At 47.3% G+C, this 22,377-nt stretch overlaps 2 long non-coding RNA genes across 3 annotated transcripts in view; one reads left to right on the top strand and one right to left on the bottom strand.

Moving 5' to 3' along the window:
* LOC308180998 overlaps positions 1–22,377 on the top strand; it is a 244,292-nt gene that overhangs the window by 66,736 nt on the left and 155,179 nt on the right. The gene's annotated exons all lie outside the window — the stretch shown is intronic.
* The window catches only part of LOC308180997, a 36,038-nt gene extending 13,661 nt beyond the window's left edge, over positions 1–22,377 (bottom strand). For both annotated transcript variants that reach the window (XR_013941268.1, XR_013941269.1), the window contains exon 1: positions 1–22,377. This exon is cut by the window's left edge. This is a non-coding gene — a long non-coding RNA (uncharacterized lncRNA).

Here is a 22,377-nt window from a genome sequence, read left to right as displayed (position 1 = left end):
GGTGCAGAGAAGCTGACCCTTACTTTCACCGTGGAAAACCCTTGCTTTACTCAACCTCAGCTGGAGGCTCTGCTGTCAGAGCCGGAATCAAAAGTCTTCTTCATTCACGTCTTGGTAGGTCTGTACTAGCTCTGATGACTTTAAAATTACCCTGACTTTACATCAGCAGAATCAGGCCTGGTGCGTGGTACAGTATAAAATACTAGCGAGTGAAGGTTTAATCCTGTTTGACCCTTTGAAGCGTGTCTTGGAAACAGCTGGATCAAGTGGGAAAAGGTCTGCTAAAAGCTAGTTAAAAGACCTTGAGTGATTTTCTGTCTCACTTTCTTTTTGGAGCAATCACTGAGCCATATCAAAATGCCCTGCCACAGCATTTCAGAGCATTTAGTGTTCAGAAATTACGGGTGACTGTGCTTTGCTCTCAAAATGCAGTAGGAGTGTGGTTCCCCAAATTATTTATAATAAAAAGGAGTTTTAAGCCAAACCTCAAAGTTCCAAGATTTGTTTTGATTTTTACAAAATACTTTCAATGAGCAGACTGCTCATAAAACGTAGAAATTTAGTCAAAATCAAGTTGGCTTAATTTGATGAAATAGTGTTTTCTGCTGGAAAAGGTGTTGTAGGGAAATCTGACTGTAGCTAGCACAACAGAAACACGTACACAGAGAGCAGGATTAGAATAGAAATGTATGGAACAAGAGGAAATGCCTTCCATCTGGCTGCTGATGGCTACTAAACATTTCAAATATACTTTGTGTCCCTCTAATTCACACCCTTCAAATGCTCTACCTGCAGCAAACTGCATACCTGTGCAGCATCTCTGTATCCAGTTAGCGCCAGGAAGCACCCTGTGTTGGAGCAAAATAAATCTGTGCCTGCAAAGTGCCTGCTCTTTTCAATGAAATACAGGCTTTCATTGCAGCAAGTGATCTCAGCACAAAGTGCTAAGTGTTGTAAACAGTTTTCAGCGAGACATTTCAGGTGCTGCAAACTGACAACTTTGGTAGCTGCAATTGCTAAAAAGCAAACGGAAAAACATAAGCCCTCTCCCTGAGCTCAGTAAAGGCAATGTTCTGCTTTCCATGAAGTCTTCTGCTGAGCTGCCTCTGGCTGACCACCGTCTGCTGAGTGACTGGGGACCTGAGCTCATGGTCTGTCTTAGAGCCGTGTCCGTATGTTAACAGCTGTCTTTTGAGCATTCGGCCCTAAGTACGAGGTCTCTTTGCTCAGCACGCTTTGTTGGCAGTGCGAGCTTCGATGAATGTCTTCCATTCGTCATGGAGTAACATGAGTTCATCCCCTGTTTGTCATGGTCTAGGGGTGTCTCTGTAGATGATGAGTGTGGCTTGGATGGTGCAGGGTAACTGACTGCTTAATTGTCCAGGGCTCTAAACCCAGCAGTCAAACACTTCTGTATGTTTTTTTTCTGCACCTTTACATAAAAGGGATTCATTTGTATTCCTTCATGAACAGCCATAGTGCTGTGTGCTGGTTGCTGTTCTCTCTTTTCTCTTATTGAAACAATATGTAATGTAGAGGAAAAAAACAGGGACTGACTTCCTAGGACTAGCTGTTCTGGCTGAAGCAGCTATTTGCTATACAGCTACAGTTATGTATTATTTGGGCTATTGAAAAGAAGCAGTGATTAGTGTTGCTCTTGATTTTCCTGTATGGCCAGTTTCCTGAAGTGTTAATCCTTGAATGCTAAGGTCAGACGGGTGACTGAAAGACAGCAGGGCAAGTTCAGAGCAGAAGACAGAGTTTCACAAGGTGTCAGAAGTACATTTTTGGTTCTTCTTGTTCACATCTGCTCTCATGGGACTGGCTGGGGTGGGGTAAGCGCTCTAAGTCTTGCACTTTTCATTTTTGTGCTGAAGTGGGAAGCTGAAAATGGCAACAGAGGTTAAGACTATGGTCATATGAGCATGCTCACTACTGGCATAGTCAAGCTACCCTAAGCTTTTAAAAAGCAGTAGCTGAAAACATAGAGTCCAGCTACTTTAACCAAGGAAGGCCCCCAACAATGACATTGCATTCACATCTAGTTAAATTCAGGGCATACTTTCAGACATGGGGCTAAGCTGCTGCAGAACAATTTTATTCCAGTTTTGTGCCTTAAATTTGGTTCCCCACATTGTACTGCTCCCAACAAAGACAGACACAGCAACTGCCAAGGCCAAGCAGCACCGACATTCTCCTCAGAGTGGTTCTGTACACACCACTTACGGCTTCCTGGCCTCTTGATCTCCTGGGTTGTGCTAGCCAGGAGTGGACAGAGATCCCAGCTAGGCATGAGTAACAAGTCACAGCAGTTTTAGGGGCTCTCTTGCAATTAGGCACAAAGCAAACCCAAGTCAGAACAAAGCATGGGCTGGGAGAGAGCTGATCTACAGTGGCAGGAAGGCTGGGGCCTACAGATGCTCTTTGACTGCTGTTTGTTACTGCTCTCACCTAATTATCGCATCATACCTCCCTTCTTCTTCATCTATTTGACATCTATTGACATCTATTGACATCATTTGACATCTATTATCCAGCAGCTTTAGGCTTGAGTGGAGGTGAGGATTGTCCTGTTGGACTTAGGGTACAGAGGCAATTTCAGATATGCAGGGAGGCATCAAGTGAAAAGAGGTGATGGGAGGGTCAAGCCAAGCAAAAGGAAATATTTACGAAACGTGGAACTTAAGCTGTGGTACTCCTTGCCGTCAGGGCATTGTGGTGCAAAAAATCTTATGTGGATTTGGGGAAGGATTGAGCAAAGGCAAGGAAGAAAAATCTCTTGAGAGCTATTAAAGACAGATGCAAAACTCTCACCTGGAAAGTTCCTGTGTGGCATGTTGCTGAGAGCAGGGGAATACTCTGGGGAAGGGTCGCTGCGTGTTTGTCATGTTTTAATGCTCTTCCTTTGGTATGTTGGATATTGGGCGTTGAGTAGTGGACTGGCTTGATCTGTGGTCTGGGCAGCTGCTTCGCTTCTGTGCTGCGAGACACCCAGACTGCCCTCTTTTCAGCAATCATAGTCCAGTAATATCTCTGTTCCTTGCCTGTTTCTGTCCATTATTGCCCCTGGGACCTTCTCAAACATCCCGTTCCACCTAATGAGAACAAGACGTAATTGAGCTTGCTTGTCCAGTTCCTTGGTAGTCTCAAGGCTGAGAGGCTGCCCTAAAACACAGCCCTGGGAGATGTGCTGTGATGGCACAGCCAGAGAGTGGCAGTGAAGTGGTTAAACAGGAGAGGGTTTTGCCAGGCAGTGGGTAAAACATGGCTGATTCTCACCCTAGAGTTGAAGTGCTAAAACTACCCGCAAATATTTCAATAAATAGCAAGTTCATAAATAACTCGCAACATTGCACTTCATAATAAACCGGTGACAAATGTTACATCTTTCTACAACATGGATTAATGGTAATGGGGGTGGGAAGAAGGCGTGATGTCTGCGAGGTGGTATTAAAAATCACTTACATTTCACAGGTTCCCATAAAAGGGAGGCTTGTGCAAAATAATTAATCATGCATTATAAATACAGCTTTTATTAAAGACAAGCAAAAGCATAAATACAGCCAAGCCCTTAAGCACTTGTTCTTTGCAATGGTTAGAAAGTGTTTGGAAATATGAATCAACACTTAGGATCCAGTTTAGCTCTGTTGTTGGTGCTGGAAGAAAAGCTGGGAAGCAGAGGCGGCTTTGCTGCCTTATTCTTGTCTTTGCTACAGTCTGGCATGGACCACCCTGGATATCTGCAGCTTTTCCTTTGCCTTGCAATACTCGAGGTCTAGGAGCAGCCCAGTTAGATCCTTCCAAAGACTTGTCCTGGAGAGGACCTCTGCAGAACACTGTTAAACAGCTGTCTGTGCTGACCCTGTATTGGCTGGAGACCGTCCCCCCCAGTCATGAAAGTCTGCAACCTTTGCAAAGCCAATTCAAAATAACCCAGTGTGCCACCCAAGCATCAGAGAGCTTTAAGATGAGGAGAGGAAGCTGGTTTTGCTAAACACACCCTGTGGAGAGCTGTCACAGCAGTTTCCCCGTGGTATTAGGAAAGATGAGTTTGTTGATTAGAGCTTTGGGGTTATTCCGCTCTCCCAAATCCTGCACCTGAAATACAGAAACTTTGGGGGTCTTTATTGTTCCACTTGGATAGATATGCTCTTTCAAGTTAAGTCTAAGCTTTGAAGGAGGGATGGTGGCAGAACTAGAAGGTGATGCAAGAAGAATATTAAGGGGAAGGGGGATTTTATGACAGTACAGTAAGACAGATGATTTATTTTGTCCTTCAAGTGCTTTCTCTCGAAGGCTGCTAAAGCCCATTAAAACTTCTGTCTGAAGCTATGGTGAGATTCACTCCCTGGAAAGGACAGAGGTTTTACCATGGGGAGCCAGAAGTGGTGATGGCTCTGATTTCATTAGCAGAGCAGTTATATGAGCTAAAAAGGTTTCTGCTAAATTAGCAGGGGCCCTTGTTGCAATTAAAGAGCTGCTGTTTTGTAACCAAAGTCACTGTCATTTGTTCAGTTTTTGAGGGTGAGCCAGAAAACCATATCCAGAATCGCAGAGCTGTCAAACAGCAGGTACTGAAGGGATTTCAGGAGATTGTCAGTTTCACAAATCCTCCCCAACCACCTGTGCTTCCTTCCCTTGGACTTTTCCAAAGCTCAGCACCCCAAGGCTCAACACCTAAGGTTCAATACCAGACATTTCCAACCTGTAGTGTGCATATGGAGCAGAGTTAGTAGTATAAGCAAGACAATTCCTTGCTTGCACAAAGCAGGGCGTTTTTTAGCTTGTGCAGTGCAGCATTTCTTCATGTGTGAGTAGGGATTTAGTCACCATGCTAGCTCTTCCATGTGACTTACAGCCTCGAAATTGTTTCTGGTGACCGTGAACTTAAATGGTCCAGGACCGTATGGAGACATGCACAATGGAAGAAATACTGGGTGAGTCTTGCAAGAACTCCCTTTGGCAGTGTTGTATCAGTCCAGAAAACAAAATTTTCTGCATTCTGGAAAAACAGAAGTCCTGGGGTTAAAATCTTCCTGTTCTGCTTAGATCCATCTCTGGGGCTGCAAGGTCATGCTTCTTCCAGCCACACAGCTTTTGGCTTCGGTTCTCTGGAGATGAGCCAAGGATGCTGCTAACTCCCCACTGCTGCAGCCTTGTATCTGCTGACTGCTCCGAGGTATACAGGGGCCTTCAGGACCATTTTGACACAACAGCTGTCCTGAGCTGTCACACAGGCTATTAAAAATTTAATTCATCCATGACTTGAAGACCAGCCGTGATCAAAGGGACAAAGTAGCTGCTGTTCAGTAATGCTAGATAATCAGAGCAGTTCTGATGAATAGCTCTGACACCTTGAGAGTATTTTTTTTATATTTCTATTGGGGTGCTCAGATCTGTCACGCTGGAAAGAGGACACCTGCCAGCATCCTCCACTTTCTCCGAGTCCCTGAGAACCAGATCTTATCTGGGTAATAGTGGGAATGCCATATAAATGATGCCTTTCATCTGGCTACTTGAACTGGAGCTAAGCCCTGAAAGTGGGTCTTCTTTGAATGATTCTGGTGAAGGGGAAATTGATAAGAAATTCCTGCGTCACCAAGCCTAAGTCTGATGGTTTCCTTTTTCATTTGGAGATAATCAATGACCTGGAACAAAAACACAGCCGATGCTCTTTGCTATCACTTAATTTTCAAGTAAAACAAATTTTCAGCAACTAGTGAAATTGGATATTAGTTTTCCTGTTGATCTCACTAAATATGCTGTTCCACAGAACCACTCTCTTATCTGTTTATTGTGTCCTTGGACATGCTGTCAAGTCTCGACTGCCTTCTGTCTTTTTTCTCCTTCAATCTGAAGACTGGCTTCTGCATTCATACTGGACTATCTCCAAACATTTTAACTGCCCGAAGGGTCCCCAGGCTTCAGCATCAAATCCAGCCCTAATTGCTTTTTACTGGTCTTCATCACCCTGCAATGACAGAGGTCCGAGATGCCATCCTGCCCATCTGTTTCTGCAGCCCCTGGATGAAGAAGTTCTCTTCTTTGTCACTGCACCGTTTGACGTGTAAGGCTACAAGTGTCTGAATGGAAATACAAGTCACTGAAGTTACAGCATCTGGGGCACACAGGGGAAGAGCAGGAATGGTGCAAAAATCCCTCATTCTCAAGCTCTCTAGGCAGTAAGAGATCTTACAGCTGTCACCTCTTTTATTTCTTGCCCTAAATGATGACTAGGCTTCTCTTGCCTGTCAAGTTGCTTGGCCAACATTGTAAATACTTTCCATTACCCATCTGAACGCCATTCAACCAGCTGTTCCTTGTATCTCTCTTGCTTATAAATCCTACCGTTAGCTCATATATTTATTTAGGGCAATGAGTTCTACAGCTTTGAACACTGCTTCCTAGGTCAGACCGAGTTAGCAGTGCTTTTCATTCTCTTTCACACCTCTTTTCTTTTTGCATTTCCTCTCCACGCTTTGTTCCCCAGTTTTCTTTCTGGTCTGGTTGAGATGCTAAATCAGGAATCCTCTTTTCCATACACCCTCAAGTTCCCACTGAAACACTATTCCCCCCCCGCCTTCCCAGCCCACCTAGAGGGTAGATAGCCTGTTTGCTCATTGCAGAGCCTGTGGGCAACCTGCCTCCTGAAAACGGAGTCTGCTTTATCCAAACCTTCCCCTTTTCCTCGCCAAACACACCGTGTGTCCCCAGACCTCAGCACTGCTTGGTCTCTAGCCTCCTTTGTGAGCACCTTTTGCGTTTCAGTTCTAAAAAGCCTTACGCCTGTGACGAAGGGAGGCTCGCAGTTTGCTTGTTGTCCTTTACACCTCTGGATCTCTCCCAGGCCCAGAAACACTGTTCTGTAGGTTTCTAATTAAAATCTTCAAAGAAGCGTAGAGGATGTATGGGCTGCAAACAGCCAAGTGAACTCTGGATGCCTATTCCCCGATGCCTTCTTTGTCCTTAGCTTCTGCAGGCTGGGGTGTTTGCTAGATAGTCAGTCCTGATCACAGGAAGAACGTTTTATACAACCACTGCTATTAGTGATAATGAGAATAAATGATACAATAATGAAATCTTATTATACACTTTTCAATGAGAGCCTTTCATCTGAAAGATTTTGAAGTACTTTACAGGCTACTGAACATAGAAATCGTTTTACTCACCAGGGAAATTCAGCCAGTGCAGGAAAGGTAGTTGGGGAACTGTTGAAAAACATACATTGAGCGTGTGGGACAGTTCAGTAGGGGGAGCAAACATACTGAATTCAAACAAAATTGCTGCCCGGATTTAGAGGAGGAAGCAGGCTAGAATGCCTTTTACTTGAGGTATTAAACAGTTATCCCTCAGCTAATACCTGTTGTTGGAAAGAGACAGGAGATTTTATGATCAGGGCTGATATTTTCTTACAAGACCTCAAAGAAGGCTTGACTCTCATGTAATTCTGGTTCCTCCCTTTGGTTCCTTTGAAGGTGCCAGCCCAGCCCTCCCTCACATCCCATAGGAAGAAGGAGCCTTCTGCAGCTGTGATTTCCTTCTTGACCCTGCCTGCAATGGGGAATCAGCGTTGGCTCAAGGAGCGTAGCATTACTCACTGAAAAGCCAAGTCACAAGCATTTCTCTTCCTAATGTACTGTGGATTTTGTTTTCCCTTGAGATCTCCCGCCCAAGTACTGACCAATGCTTGACCCTGCTTAGTTTATGAGAAGTTGACAAGATGTAAATTCAGAGCAAAAAATTTCCTGGGCCTATTTATCTTTTGTAAAAGAGAAAAAAATCAACACAAAAGCCTAACCTCTGAAGACACCAGCTGCCTCCTGCTTATTAAATGGTCCTTGTTTCTGTTTATCGAAGTAGATTGAATAGGGCTGGCCCTAGTGCTCCGTGCAAAAGGGAGCTGTGCGCACTCCCCAGTGATATATGAGGTTAATAATATTCGCAGTACAAGCATTATGCAAAGCAGGACATCCGTTCTGCTGGTTGGCAACCAAGGAGCAGTAGGCAAAGGTGACAACACAATCAATCCCAAGCTCTCCGCACTCCCGAGCTGCCTGTGCTGCTGGTGGCCTTGCTGAACGCCGGTGCGTGGCTGGGTGCCCTGGTCATCTCCCCAGGCCCTGAGCTTTGGGAAGACCTCTTGCAAAACCTGTTGCATCAAGGGGCTGGGTGAGAGGCTTTGGGAAGAAGGAGAGAAGGGAATTCCCTGCGTTAGCTGCTTTGATGGTGTGGAGAGGAGCACAGTGGTCTCTCCAGACATCCATAAAAGCCCTGAAAGTCTCGAGGGAACCAAAAAGCAGTAGTTGGGGCCCATGGTGGACATGGTTGGGCTCTGAGAGCTCATAGCCTGGAGGAAATCATAGATGGAGCAGCATGGGCAGACAAATTGAGTGTGACCTTTCCTGACACACCAGCGGATTGAAAACCCCATCATGGATTGACTCACTCCCTAGGAAAAACACCGTTAGTCTTACAGGACTCTGGCAGCAGGTGACACTGTGAATGACGGGAAGAGGACACATAAGGGCGGTGCGGCACCTCTGTCACCAGAGGTATTTAAGAACAGAATGGACAGCTCTGACAGAAACAAGTGAGGTGTTAGACTCCTGCCTTGGAGCAAGGGGAATGGACCAGATGTCTCTCAAGACCTTCCCAGTACTTCCTGCCCGCGCTCAACATTGCAGGAGTGGGCACTTGCACACCAAAGCCCTTGCTCATCCCTCCAGGGAGATGAATTCATCCAGGGCAAGAAATTATTCAGGGTAATTTTTTTTTGCCCAGAGTGGAGCCTGGCTCCTTTGGCTGACTGCTGTTTGAGGAAGATCCCACATCCACTGTCGTGACATGAACTGCTTTGTGGGTCATTTCAGAGGCAGAGTTGGGTGAGGAGCTGTTGAAGTCATTATATGAACCATTTGATACTGCTGTCTGCTATTAAAGAGACAAATCGGAACCCCTGATTCAGAGCAGGGACCAGTTGCACACAGAGCTCCCTCCTTTCTCTCTGCAGAGGCTGTGATGGGGAGAGCTAGCGGTATGGATAATTTACAGCAAAGGTTGTTGGGGGAAAGTATTTGGGTATTTGGGAAGTATTTGAGTCAAGGATCACTCCTAGGAGTTGCTGGCTTTAAATATTCAAGCGCAAGGGGGAGAACAAGCCACGAGAAACTGTCATAAAAATATCATCTTGACCCAATTCATCTAGGATCAGTGCTGGCCTTTCTGTGGGAGCAGCTATTTGTGTTAGGATTCAGGAGAGTTATAAACAAGCAAAGATGAGTTTAAGAAACCTGCGAGCGCCTGATCTGGATTTTCTAGCAGCTGTTCCATGAGTGGGGATCATCAGCCACTCGTTTCCAGCACACTTGGAGGAATGTAGCATTTCCAAGCCCTTTATTCCTGTGGTGGATCTGAGAAATTGGCCAGGAGATTCAAGAGTTATTAAGAGGAAATGACTAACACAAAGCAATAACAGACTGCTTTCTTTTTTTTTTTTTTGCTTTTTTTTTTCCCCCTTAGGAAATGCAGGCTAAAAAGAAGCTTGAATAAATGCATGTAGTAGATCATTTACTGTTAGCTGTTCACCTACCTTGACTTTAAACTAGCTAGTTGAATGACTTACTTGTGCTTAAAATAAATGTTTATTTTAAACCTAAGCACATTGTAGAAAGCTTCAAACCCCCAGTGCTGCTATCGGCTAAATATATTTTCTCAGAGTATATACAAGACTCTAATTAAGGTTTTGTCAGACGTTCCATTATATGTCTCTCATCTCCGTCTCTTAATATTTATCACCCATTTTCACATCACTCTAGCCTTACTCTGGGCAATCACTCAGACCTGGCATGATATTTCCTCCTGAAGTGGCTTTAATCCACCAGTGGTGTTTTCAAACCTAAAAAGCATCACCAAAGGTTGTTCCCACTTGGTTTTGATGTGGCCTTGTGACTTCAGCCATTGACTGGCCCCTGCCTGCCCCTGCCATGTGCAGTGTGCTGTGGACTGGGCTCGTTTCCCAGCATAGGCTCTCTCCTTTGGCTCTGGCCATGCAGAGACCAGAGGGACACTTCCCTGTGCACCCCTACCCCCTGTGCCTACACAGGGGTGGTCCGGGGACTGAGCCTCTGCTGACAGAGGTTGCCCATTGTGTCTCAGCCCCAGTGTTGCCCCCAGGTGTCTGCCCCTCTGTAGCCACAGTTGGATCCTTGCTGACTGGAGCCAGTTTCCATCACAGAAAAGCAATGTGCCATCTTGTGGTTCACTGGATAAACGTGGCTTCCTGTAACTCTCCTGCTGTGTCCCAAGCTCCCGAACGTCCTTCCAGGCTGCTGCCAGGACTGCAGTTTGTGAGCGGTCAGTCTGAAGGGTTCCCCGTGGGTTGTGTGGTGGCAGTTCCACCCCACAGATGCACACTCACTCCTCTCAGGGATCTCTTAGACCTATATATTGTGGCACCAAGCGAGTGGCTCATCCTTGGCTCTTGCAAGGTAGTGTGCCAGAGAGCCGTCACCACCTGGGGGCTGAAATGCTGCCATGGGACTCTGAAATGCCATTGCCAGTTCTGCTGCTAACCTGCCAGATCCCTGAGAAAGGGTGGGAAGGGGAAGAGGTGACTAGCATCTCTTGTGGCCTATATTTTTATACCTGACTTTATAGATCATACTCACTGGGGCTTATAGGTGCTCCAGAAACCAGCAGCGAGCCCTTGGTGTCCTGGGGACTGGTGGCAGCAAGGACCCCCCGGTCTAGGTGAGGCTGTTTTGCTTTCCCTGGGGGAAAGTGGCAAAAGGCAGGAGGTAACAGGAAAGGAGGCTTCAGTCAGAGAGCAAAGAACAGAGTAATCTGTGGGCATGGGTATGTAAGCGTGCTGTGTCGACTATGCTAATTCATTTTGGTTGAATGAGAAGCATTTATTATATGTCAGGGGGAGTGTGATGAATGGGAAGTCAGTTTTTCCCCTGCATTATTTCAGCTCTCTGGTCTGTTGGTGATTTATTCAGTAGCGTTTATGGTGTTAGTAGTCTAAAACCAAAGGGGAAATTTATTCAACCCTTTCTTGCCTCTCTTTTTCCTCCCCTTTCTGTTTTATTATATTTTTGACTTTTTTTTTTCTTCTGGTTTAAAGTCTTCCTTGCTTTTAGGTAGATGGATTGTATTCCCACAGCAGGCAGCTTGCTTCTCTGCTGTTCAGCTCTCCCAAACAAGGACAGCTTTTCCAGGGACTTCAGATGGGCAGCTTGGGTGCTGAGCTCTTTCAAAAACTCGCATGTGTCACCAGAGGAGCTGCTGTGCATCAGGCTTTTCTGGAAGGCTGGCCCTGGTGGTGAGTGGCTGAGCTTTTAGAAATCAAACCATATGCTCTTTGAAAATAAAACAAATACGCTAGCCTTTGTCACATAAAATCTGATCATGAAGCAGATGGGACAGTTTGGGGTGACTGGCTTGCCCCTGTGTTTTGTGTTTTAATTTCATTTGACAGGAAAAAAACATATCTCAGTACCTTAAAATAAAAACCACTCTGTTTGACTGCAGACCTACATACGGGAAGGCTGGAAAGGTTCAGGAGATTTGAGGTTCCTTTTCCCCTTTCTTTTCAGAGATCAATGCATATTGCAGGACCTGCTTGTATTTGCCAGCTACTGCAAAGCAACATGAAAATCAGTGCAGCTCCTCCACTTTAATCCCAGCCAAAGGTTGAAACCTGTGTCTATAGGGCTGCAAACCACACAGGCATCCCTCGTGTCCCTCAGACACAGCAGTCCCTGAACGTGTCCACTGAATCAAATCCTGGAGGGATGCAACATCCATTTACCGCATTGATATCAGTGTCTGTTTCCATCTACAGAAAACCTGCTTCCCTTCATGCATAGCCTATAGGGAAGCATCATTTATGTCTTGCAGTATATAAATTGCGCATGCTGGGTTCGATCTTCCAGTGTAATTGTACTCAGTTCGGTGTGACTGCCCCAAGCCACAGTGCTGGAGGACCACGCTGTCTTCTGGGACCGGTAACCCCCTGTCTCTGGGGACCTAGCAGGGTGCCTGAGCAGTGCTGACTCGTCACACTGAGATGCGATTCTTTTGCTTTTGAGTCAAAGCACACAGGAACTTGTTGAAAGAAGTTTGCTGCTGGTAATAGGTTGGTTTTAAGTGGCACATAAACCTGCCGGCTCTTTATGGAGGCTGTCGGGCAATAAGGACATGGGGAATTATGACAGTGGAGGCATCGTACGATAGTGCTTTGCAGATGATGTCTCACAGGGGACGTGCTATTTATTTATCTAAAGGAGCAGGTTTGCAGTGGTTTTACAGAAGAACAGCTTCCAGGCTAGTATGTCTCCGTGCCTCATCCACTTCTTCTTACTACCTTTGACAGACTCTAAATCTGGGGTGACAAGGGGTTGGAGGGGCAAAGGAGCATCCCCGGAGAGTTCAGAATGATGCCAAAATGAGCAATTTTCTTGTTGGAGACCTGGGATATTTTGCAAAGAAAGCTGGGCTGCTTTTGCTGAGAGTTGCATATTTTTTTTTGTCACTATTGTTGTTTACAAACCGAGCCATTCATTTAGGAGTGAAACATTTAATTGCAATTGGCTTTTCTCAGTCTTGTAGTCTTTTACCAGCCAGGGAAGGAGGGAGAGGATGAGAGGCTGTAAAAAAAAAAAAAAAGAGAGAGAAAAATTAGTTTCCGTCTGGCTTTAACAATTACAAAGGACTTTTACTGCCGCTGCAGCAGGAGACGACAGTTTCTTTCCTCACGTCCGTCCTCAGCTTGAATGTGGTGTGGCTCTGCCTTGCCAAGCAGCTGCAGCGGCCTCCCTGGGTGCCTGCTGCATGCCAGCAGCAGCCGGCAGACACCTCTGCAGCATGGGGAAGGACCAGGTGAACACCAGGGCCGGCCCTGCCGAGGCTCTGGGCAGCCCTGCCCTGCTGGCATCGCTGCGCAGCATGCAAAGCCTTGCCCACGCTAGGGGATCTGCCTTTAGTTGTAATTGCCAGGCCCCTATGGTGCTTGTAAAGAGCAAGCCCAGTCCAAGCTGGCAGGGCTGATTCTTGTTTCTTACCAGACCCTGTGTCTGCTTCCCTAACTCTTCTGTCTTGGGAAAAATAATCCTTGTGTGCTCCCAAGTGGGAGCTGGGGAAACCCGCCGTGCAGCATGGGTCTGCAGAATAGCTCGGCATTTCTGCTCCGCGTTCTCCTTCCACCTGAAGCAGATGGGTGGCACTTAGAGGGAAGGGGTGTTTGTACCACTCACCATAGGTGTTTGACATCTAGGCTAGAGAGAGGTTTCTTCAGGGAATGATGTGGAGCTCTTAAATTCAGCTCCTGCTGATCAATTTAATGACTTAAAAGGAGCCTCGAGCAAAAAAACCCACCCTTTTCATGGAAAGTTATGTGGTGTGAATATTGCAAAAAACAGTGCAGAACGCCCTTCCTGCAGGGGAGTTATAAAAGCAGGAACTGAAACCAATTCCACTATCGTGATGCAAGATAGCTTTCCCGTAACCTCCTGAGAAGGCATTCCTTCCCTTCCATTACCAGCAAGGGGAGTGGAGGTCTGGAAGAGCCTTCCCCAAGTTGCTGGAGCTGAGATGTGCTCGAGTTGCCTTCCGTCCTTCACTCCTCCCTCGTTAGATGCTGCATTTATCTGATTCACCCCTCACCTCCACCCCCTTTGACTTCTGGGTGCTAGCTCATCCCAGACTCCCATCCACCCGGTCCCTTCTGCCTGTCTCCTTCCAGAAGCTCTTCTGTGCCGGGCTCAGGGATTTCTGTCCACCAGAGGAGCAGGCACAGATCCTGCAGGCAGAGACGAGCCGGGCTGCAGTCCCTGCCAGCTGCAGGCAGCAGCTTTTCTCCTAATGCTCCATTTAGAGCTGATGTTTTTTAATAGAGATTCAGTGCAACCATTTTAAGATGGACATGAAAGAGCAGATCTGCAGTGCATAAAAGCCAAAGAAGGACAAGGTAACGAGTCAGGATGTGACCAGTTCCTCAAGTAGCTTGTGTTATTGCTTTGTCTTTCTGTGTTTCTCAAGTGAATAAACTGAGGTCATGATTATAAAAAGAACAAATATATTAAATCCCAGTATCCTGAAGGCTGCCTGTGCAGGTTGATTCAATCAACTCGCTCCAGCGTGAGGGCTTTGTGCCACCCAGCCCCAGCGGTGCAGGGGCCCCGGTGGTCAGCTGGGGGCTGGCTCCCGAAGTGCGGAGTGGAAGGCAGGGAGTTAGAGGGGTGGCTCCAGGAGGATGAATCGCATGCAGGGGGCAGGGAAATTTCAGCCTATGGAAAGTGGTGGTATCTGCTGTCTATCTGGCCTGCGTGCTCAGCTGCTGCTCCTCATCGCATGTATGATTTGCAGTGGAGGCCGAAGAGCCAAGTTTCCACTAAATCCTGTCTCTGCCTTTGCTTTTATCTTTGCAACAGGGTTAGGAGGTACTTCAGGAGTCAAAAAAAAAAAAAAAAAAAGGAACTGGCTCCTGTTGGACACAAGGAAAGCAACACTTTTTGTTTGGGGTTCAAACCACAAACCTTTCATTTGAGTCAAGATTGAAAATGGTAAGATTTCGCTCTACGTAACCTTCCTTAGGCAGTTCAGTAACACTGAAAATGGCTGCCTCAAAGCGAAGCGCTGAGTTGCTTTTAGGAACTGCTGCAATAAAAACGTTTGACATTTCAGAAACAAAAAGAAATGACCTTTCTCACACTTGGGAGAGGGATAGTATCCCCCAAAGATCTGTCTTTCTACAGCTTTTCTCTTTCTTCCAAAAATACGGTCCATTTCTGCTTTCTGTGTGCTGAGGTCTGATTAAAAACCCTTCACATCCCTCTGTCAGACCATGCAGCGAGACCTAGTGCCCCCTTTGCACCAGGCACACCTTTGCAAAATGATGATGTGTTCCCCTGTCCTCGGGTCACTGACGTGCACGTGGTTTCCAGCCTCAGCAGTCACGCTGCAATGAGCTGCTCACGTCCCACTGCAATCCCTGGGCATCAGGTTCTGTAGGCTCCTTCCTGATGAGTTTGTTTGCGTTTCTCCTGGCTGGTCTCTGCCAGCTGTGGTCCCAGAGCGCTTGTGGATGGTACTGGCAATAAACTGCTTCCCAGTATGGGAAAGCCAAGGAGCTTGAGGAAACATGAGGATAGGAATCTGGGAAGATGCACAACGCGGGAGGCCATAGCCTCATGCATGGGGCAGGTCTGCTCAGCTGCCCCTGCAGTCAGCAGGCAGAGGAGGAGGGGTGTAGGGCATGTTCAGTGGGCTGTGGGCCAGTCTGGGAGGCAGGAGGAGGGAAATTTTCCTTTCCATCCTCCAAAATAGCTGAAATATTGAGAATTCCTGATTTCCTTATGGCTGTAACTATGATATAGAAACTGTTCTCAAAAAAATGAGAGAGAGTGAGCCTGGGAGAGTCTGGGGAAGAGAAGTTGTAGGGAGAAGGAAGAGCCTTAAAGCCCTCCTTAGCTTTTCTCCCGCTTGCGAGGGAGTAAGCAAGCATCCTCATTACAGGACTGCTGACTATGCTAGAGCCTCATCTTTTCTGCAAAATAAATAGAAGAATGAAATTAAGCTGCAAGGGATTGGCATATTTTGTAAATAATAATTTAGAGAAAAATCCTTTTTGCTAGGCATTTCTAATTGTCTCCTTTCTGAATACAGCTGGGTTATCTCTCCGCTGAGCAATTCTCTCGCAAATAGGCAGGCGTGCGTGCGTGCGTGAGCGTGGCGGGGGGCTCTGCCATTCTTCTCCCTGGGTAACACTGGGGGAGGCTTCCACGTGCGTTCAGTACATGGCGATGTTCAGCTGGTCCAACTGCTGGAGCAGGGCTGGCGGGCCAAGGCGTGTCTCCCCTGGGGACCTGCTGCAGGTCACCACGCACGGGAGACGAGCAGTACGCTGTCACACGCAGCTGCTGGTGCTTGGCTCCGTTCCCTCTGGAGGGGATTTCCAGCAAAGAGCTGCTCCCGGTTAGCGTTCACGAGGGGAAGACTCAGCCTGCGCCTCTGCGGTACAGAGCCTCGCAGGTACGGAGCAGACTAAGTTCCTGTGGGCAAGAGACCTCAGGCAGTGTTTGAGCTTATTGCAAGGGGTGAAAGACAAATACACTCCCCGCCTCCCTCCTCAGTCCCATCCTGTGTATAATTTACGATACGGCGTGTTACATTTTTATTACTACACCATTTCTCAGGCTCTCGGCTGGCATGATTCCCAGAAGGCAACGCAGGAAGGCTTTTGTATTGAGACCTTAAACAGGAGGAGCGATTCCTTGTGAGCCTTTGTATCTATGTGTGGATTTAACATGCAGCTCCTAAAATAAGCTTTAATGAAATGTGGGTTTGGGTGTTAATAACTTCCAAGATCTTTTTTTTTTTTTTTTCAATGGAATTGATACCGGAAAAAAAGGCTCAGAAGAAATCGTAGAGGAAATGAGAGTCACCCCAGTCATTTACATGTAATCGCTTCCAGTATAGATTGCAATTGTGTGTGAATTATAGGGTAATTAGTCTGTCAGGCTGGTAAGTATTATACAAGACCCCTGGAATTTCCTTGGAAGCTCTCAGTACCTCTTAGCCTTGAAGTCTGGAGAGGTTTTAATAAGAAAAGATGTCATACTGGGCTGTGCTAATACCGTGTATTGATTTACTACCCGTAGCAGATGTTACAGGGCAGCTGACAAATTGCTGACATATAAATATATTGACACCCCTGAAACACAGTTCTGGGGTGGGACTTGTGAGGGCAGCAGAAATTGTCCTCATCGGGAGCAGAAGCTTCCCTCTCAATAGCACATGCTGTGTCCATGTGCGTGCAGGAAACCTCCCCTCGCTTCAGCAGCAGGAGTCAGGTCTCAGTGCAGGGCTGCGACATTCCTTCCTGAGTGCTCCCCTAAGTGTGGTAGGCATCACACTAGAATGCCTAAATTAACAAAATCTGGGAAGTTTTTGGTGGAAAGTTATATTTAATGCCTGGCCTCATTCTGACAGGAATGATAACATAAGTGCCAAGGCAGGGTAAAAATAGGCAGCATCTCTAGCAGAGTTCAGGATACCTGGAGCTGCAGGAAGAAAAACCCATCACAGAGGCAGACACTGATGGCAGGGACTGAGTTGATTTCTACTCCAAAAATGATAATTTGCATCCTCTAAAACCTGGCTCTCAAAGAGGCTCACCTAGTGAACTAGCAGCAATTGCTTGGTTTCTTCTTCAAGGTTTCTCTTCATTGTAGTGGACTGGCTCAGTTCTTGCGTGGGCTTGTGAGTAACTCTGTATGCATGGCTGGAATGGGTTTATTCAAAGGTTTGTGTCATGCTCTATGACACTGAAGTGGCCTGTCTGATTCCTGTGGTTAATTAATGTCCTGCTCGAAGCACCAAGACTTCAAACTTAGCCCAGTACTGAGCAAGACCCTGGCAATCTCATTCCCTGCAGCCTGATCAAAGGCTTTGAGAGCTGTCACATGAACCAACATAGCCAATTCTCCCTCTCTCTCTGTCTCCCCTGTTGCCCCTGGGAAGAGACCTCCCAAAAACGAGGCCGAGAGGAGTGTGATCCCTATCCTCGAGCAGTAATGGCACTGGCAAAGGGAGGAGAAGTTGAGCATCCCACTGAGGATCTCAAGGAAAGCCTGCCCTCTGTGCTGGCAGGCTCCCAGAGCTCGGTCCCTCTCTGCTCCAAGATGTGGACAAGCGGGATCCTTAATGAAGAGTTTTGTTGCTGGCAATGCTCCCTATTCATTTTCTGCACTAAGATTCACAGGGTCCCGGGCTTTATACAACATGAAGCACTTTAGGGCAGGAGGGAGAGGAGAAGGAAATTCTGCTGCAGCCTTGAGACCCCACCAGTGACGCTGAAATATCTCTGTGTTTCTCTTTGCTTCCGTGGGCATTTCTCAGAGGGGTGTTTCCATCCTTGACTCCTGGGGAGGGAGATGCAGGCTCTGCAAAAATTCAACTTAACGTGAGACACAGAGAAGTTTGGTAGATAAAGTGCTGCGGCTGTTCCTTGCTTTCCTCTCTCTGCCTGGAACTGAAGCAGCTCCCTCTCTGCTGCAAACTAGTCTGAGCTTTCACCTTGCTCCTGTGTGCATGGGGTCCCTGTTTGTTCACACAGAAGTTCGTCTAAGGCAGTGACCTATCAAATTGGCCTGGCTGGCAGGCAGTGAATCTGAGGAATGGATGCATTGTGGGCTGTAGCTCACGTCTCCATTCCTCATCAAACTGAAAAACACAAAGCAAAACAAAATAAAGGACTGTGAGCAACAGCAGGATCTTAGAACATCTGCAGTGAGTCTGCGTGGATTTGTAGCATCTCCCATATCCCTGGACAGGATTTGGTCGGGTACCAGCATGTACCTCATTCTGCAGCAGATGTTCAGACGCATGAAGCTGTGTGTTTAGTTTGACTCATGGTGTTCCCCTAAATCTATCCCTCCCTGCTCTCCTGACGCTAAATAGCCTTTTTTCTATTCTCCCCGCCTGGCTCCCGAACTCTCATCCAATTTGATGACGGGTATGAAAAAACTCCCCTTTCTACAACCTGGCACTTTGTTTGCAACGCTATTCCATTCCAGATTGTGAATGAAAAATCTTATTGCATTTGAGGGTGTGCTTGTAGCTGGTAATTAACACCCAGCAAACTCTGCCAATGCATCTCATATTTGCTTTACAGAAACCTAGAGCTGAAACAGAAGCCACCCATAAAAACAATGTCTGCCAATCGAGTTAAACCTTAAGTAAAATCCCCAGCCAAATGTCTGTAGAGTAAATCTGGTAAGGATGTTGGCTTCTGCACTGAGCTCAGGAGGTGTTTTCCAACTACAGGGCCCAAGAGATAACAAACGCTAAGTGTTAATGGGACTTATGCAGATATATCTCCCCCTCTTGTGTGCTGCGTTCCAGCTGGGAGCGGATGCTTTATGGGAAGTTAAAACAACTCCTCCAAACTTGTAGTGGAAGTGCTGACAGAGCCGAGTTTTAAGCGCTGCTAATGGAAATGTCTGCTTTCCAGATGATCTTGGGAAGCGAGGTTAGACATAGTATACACAGAGGCAGAGAGTAAGTCCTGTACTAACAAATTAAGTTTGCAGCTTTTGAGTGAAGAACTAATCTGTACATTAAATTTGCCTGCTGGCCATGTGGCCTGACTCGAGCATTATGGATTGCTCTCACCCACATACTTCCCCCCCTCTTTGTCATGCTTTCTGAACAAGAGCTTAACAGAAAGGCTAACATCCTTGTCCAAGTGCCTCCCTAGCAAACATGCCTAAACCCTAACCAAAGCGGCTGTCAGAGCCGGGAGTGTAAATTTGCAGTGCCCTGAACTCTCTACTCTTTCTGGCACGTACGGGGCTGGGGGAGACGAGTTTAATGGACTTGATATCGTGGAGAGCTGCACTTGTCCCCTGTGGCCAGATTGCCCTGTGCTTCTTCAATGTGACACCACTTCCACCAAGAATGTGATCTCCAAATGTGTGGGATTTCCTGGCAGCTACAAATTAAATGCCTGTCTCCAAGGAAATTGAGCAGCTGGTTCATTAACCCTCTCTGACAGCCACCTTCCTTACTGCTAATGCATGTGGGTTTTGTGGGGGTTTGATTTTGTTTCTCCCAGTTCATGGCTAAAGAGGTAACAAGCTCATTTGCCTTCCTTCGGTCTGTTTGTGTGGCTGTGTGACTCGTTAGCTCCTGAGAAGTGTCCAGTGGCTGAGAGCGCTCAGTGAACCTTCTGCATAGTCTGCAGGCACCGGGGCCATCGGCGTGGCTCTGCCCAGCTAGTTAGGAGGAACAGGCGAGGTCTCACGTGGCCTGGGTGCAAACTGGGGAGAGAATCGGACCCACGGTTTTGTAGCCAAGGTGTTCCCACCTGCAATAAGAACCTGCAGGATAGCCACAAGCCAGAAACCTCCTGGGAGATAGCTTTTAATTTTAGATCTCTGTAGCCTTTTGTTTACTTGTGCCTTAAAACAAGACAGTAATGTGTGTGTGCGTGCATACACAGACAGTTTTATTTGTACAGATAGTTACAGTAAGAGACAATTTGCTGCCTCAAAATGTCCAAGGGCCAGATTTGAGAGGCATTTGGGATGCCTGAGGCTGCACTGAAATGGGACAAGGCCCAAGTGAGTAAGGCACGTAATTGCTTAGAACAATTTTAAATACTTCTGGGCATACACATGCATCCTTTAGGGTCTGTATTGTCTTAGAAAACCTGGTCCTTAAGCAGTAAGCAGCAGGAAGGATGGCAGTGCTCAGCTGCCCTGTGGGACTTGTGGCAAAGGAGGTACCAGTAACTTTCCCAAGGCTGTGTGAGAAGGCAGTGGCAGAGCATCCTCTTTCTTCCGTTACGCCAATCCCCAGGGCCAGCTCTCCCCTCTCTCACTGGCACCGTGGCTGAAAGATGTGGGAGTCACTCGCGCAGCTGCCCAGCTCTCTCCATCCTGTTCATTTCTGCAGATCTGCCTGTAGCCACCATATGTGACTCAGATCAATCCAAAAAAGCTCCTCGTGCATCCTTGAGCTCCCAGACGGTGCAGCTATGGCTGTAGGCTGCAAGTTTGCGTGTGGTCTCTAGTTTGGCCCCCTCCACCCCTCCTCCTATCTCCCATCTTTGTTTGTCTGCTATTTTCTTTTGATTTGCAGCTTTACCGAGCGCTGTGTTTGCAGCAGCATGTGATTACCCTGTATGGAGCCTTTCCCACTGACAGCGTGATGAGCAGAGACAGTGTTCGGTGCATATACAATTTAAGCCAAGCGGGAGGCCGGTCCAACACCTCACTTGCCAATTAACTGAGTCGATATTGTGCACAGGATAATGTTTGTTGTTTGCCTCTGTTGCTAAAACACTTCCAGAGTGTTTAGAGCAATATAGCAAAATCCTCACACCCCCCCGTAAGGCTGAGCTCTCCAGCAATGCCGGAACGCCATTGCCCTGAGCCCAGGAGGGGGAGCGGGAGACAGGGACCTCCACAGCTCTGTGGGCCCTTGGGTTTTGTGCTACAGGCCTCTTCAGGGAAGACTTCAGGGACCTGTTTCTTCCATTGGTCAGCTGATGAAGTGTGTAGGTGCAAGGAACTGAAAGGGAAGTTGCATCTATGTAGATAAAAAAGCCTTCAAGAGGTGTGGTGCAGTGGACAAACCATCTGCAATGCAACCACGTAAAAGAACCACAAGCAAACACAGTTCCCACCAATCTCCTTTGCGTTGTAAGTTACAGTACCCATGCTTCACTATCAGACTTACAAAGGCTGGTGTCTGCGTAGTTTCCACTGACAGCTCAAGGCACAGGGAATCCAGCAGAGAAGACCTACAAGTGGATGCAGGCTTCTCCCATGTAGCAAGCACCTGCCCTGGGAGCAGAGCCGCCAGCAGCCCCGCGGCATGCGGGTGGTGTCGGAGCACTGCTGCTCGCCTCGCAGGCGGATGGGAGTTCTGAGTGAGCTGCTGCTACCTGCAAACGCCTGCCAGAGTTATTTGCTAGCTTACTTTTCCTTCCCTGAGGGTGAACTCCCTCTTCTTTCAGGGGCTAGGTGGTATTTGGAGGCACCGGGATCTGATTCCTGCCCAGCTCAGGCTGCACAGCGGGGGGAGCTGCTAACGCCGCAGGGGAAGCAGAGACACGTGCTTGGCAAGGCTAGCTAGTCTGCTTGAGGAGCTTCTGAGTGATGCCCCAGGCAAACTGCCTTTGGTTCTCTCAGGGCAAGTCTCTGCCTCAGGTTTGTTTCTTTTCCTGAAGAACACAGACAACATTTTCCTGCGTCTCTGTGGAGACATGGCAATGGATGGCCGTGAGGCGCTTCCATACCCGAGCTAAGGTATTGTGTTGGTGCACAGGGCTATCAGCACGCAAACCGTGGGACGCACCAGCACTCCTCGTGTGGTGGCACTGGGGTGATAGCACAAGGGAAAAGGGGGCACACGCCATTTTACTTTGGCATTTGGGCCCTTCATTATCAGTATTATACAAGGTCAGTGTCTACAGGGGCCTTGCCTAAGCTTAGAAGGGGGCTTTTGGGATGGTTATGGACAAGAAAAGTCCCCATTAAGCTGAGACCTCACCTCTTTCAGTGTCTCCATCCATTCCTCTAGCAGGTCCCAGGCCTGTGTTTCCTGGTTGGTCTCTCACCATCCTCCACCATATGCCATGTTCAGTGAAAGCACCTGGTGACCACACGCATGGAATATCATCCTCCCTCCTCTTCCTCTTTCCTAGGTTTCACCAGGAAGTGTATATTAAGTGCCAGAGTGATAAACGTAAAGTCATATTTTATTGTGAATTATTGCAGCTCTGCAGTGGAGCCCAGATCTATAGCCTTAGAGAGTTATTAAGTGCTTGCCGCAGAGAGCTATAAAATCCTCATCATTTTCTCTTGT

The sequence above is a fragment of the Anser brachyrhynchus genome (assembly GCF_964034855.1).
Source record: "Anser brachyrhynchus genome assembly, chromosome: 20".
NCBI lineage: Eukaryota > Metazoa > Chordata > Aves > Anseriformes > Anatidae > Anser > Anser brachyrhynchus.
Note: the sequence above shows the minus strand (reverse complement) of the source record. Positions and strands in the feature narration are given on the sequence as shown.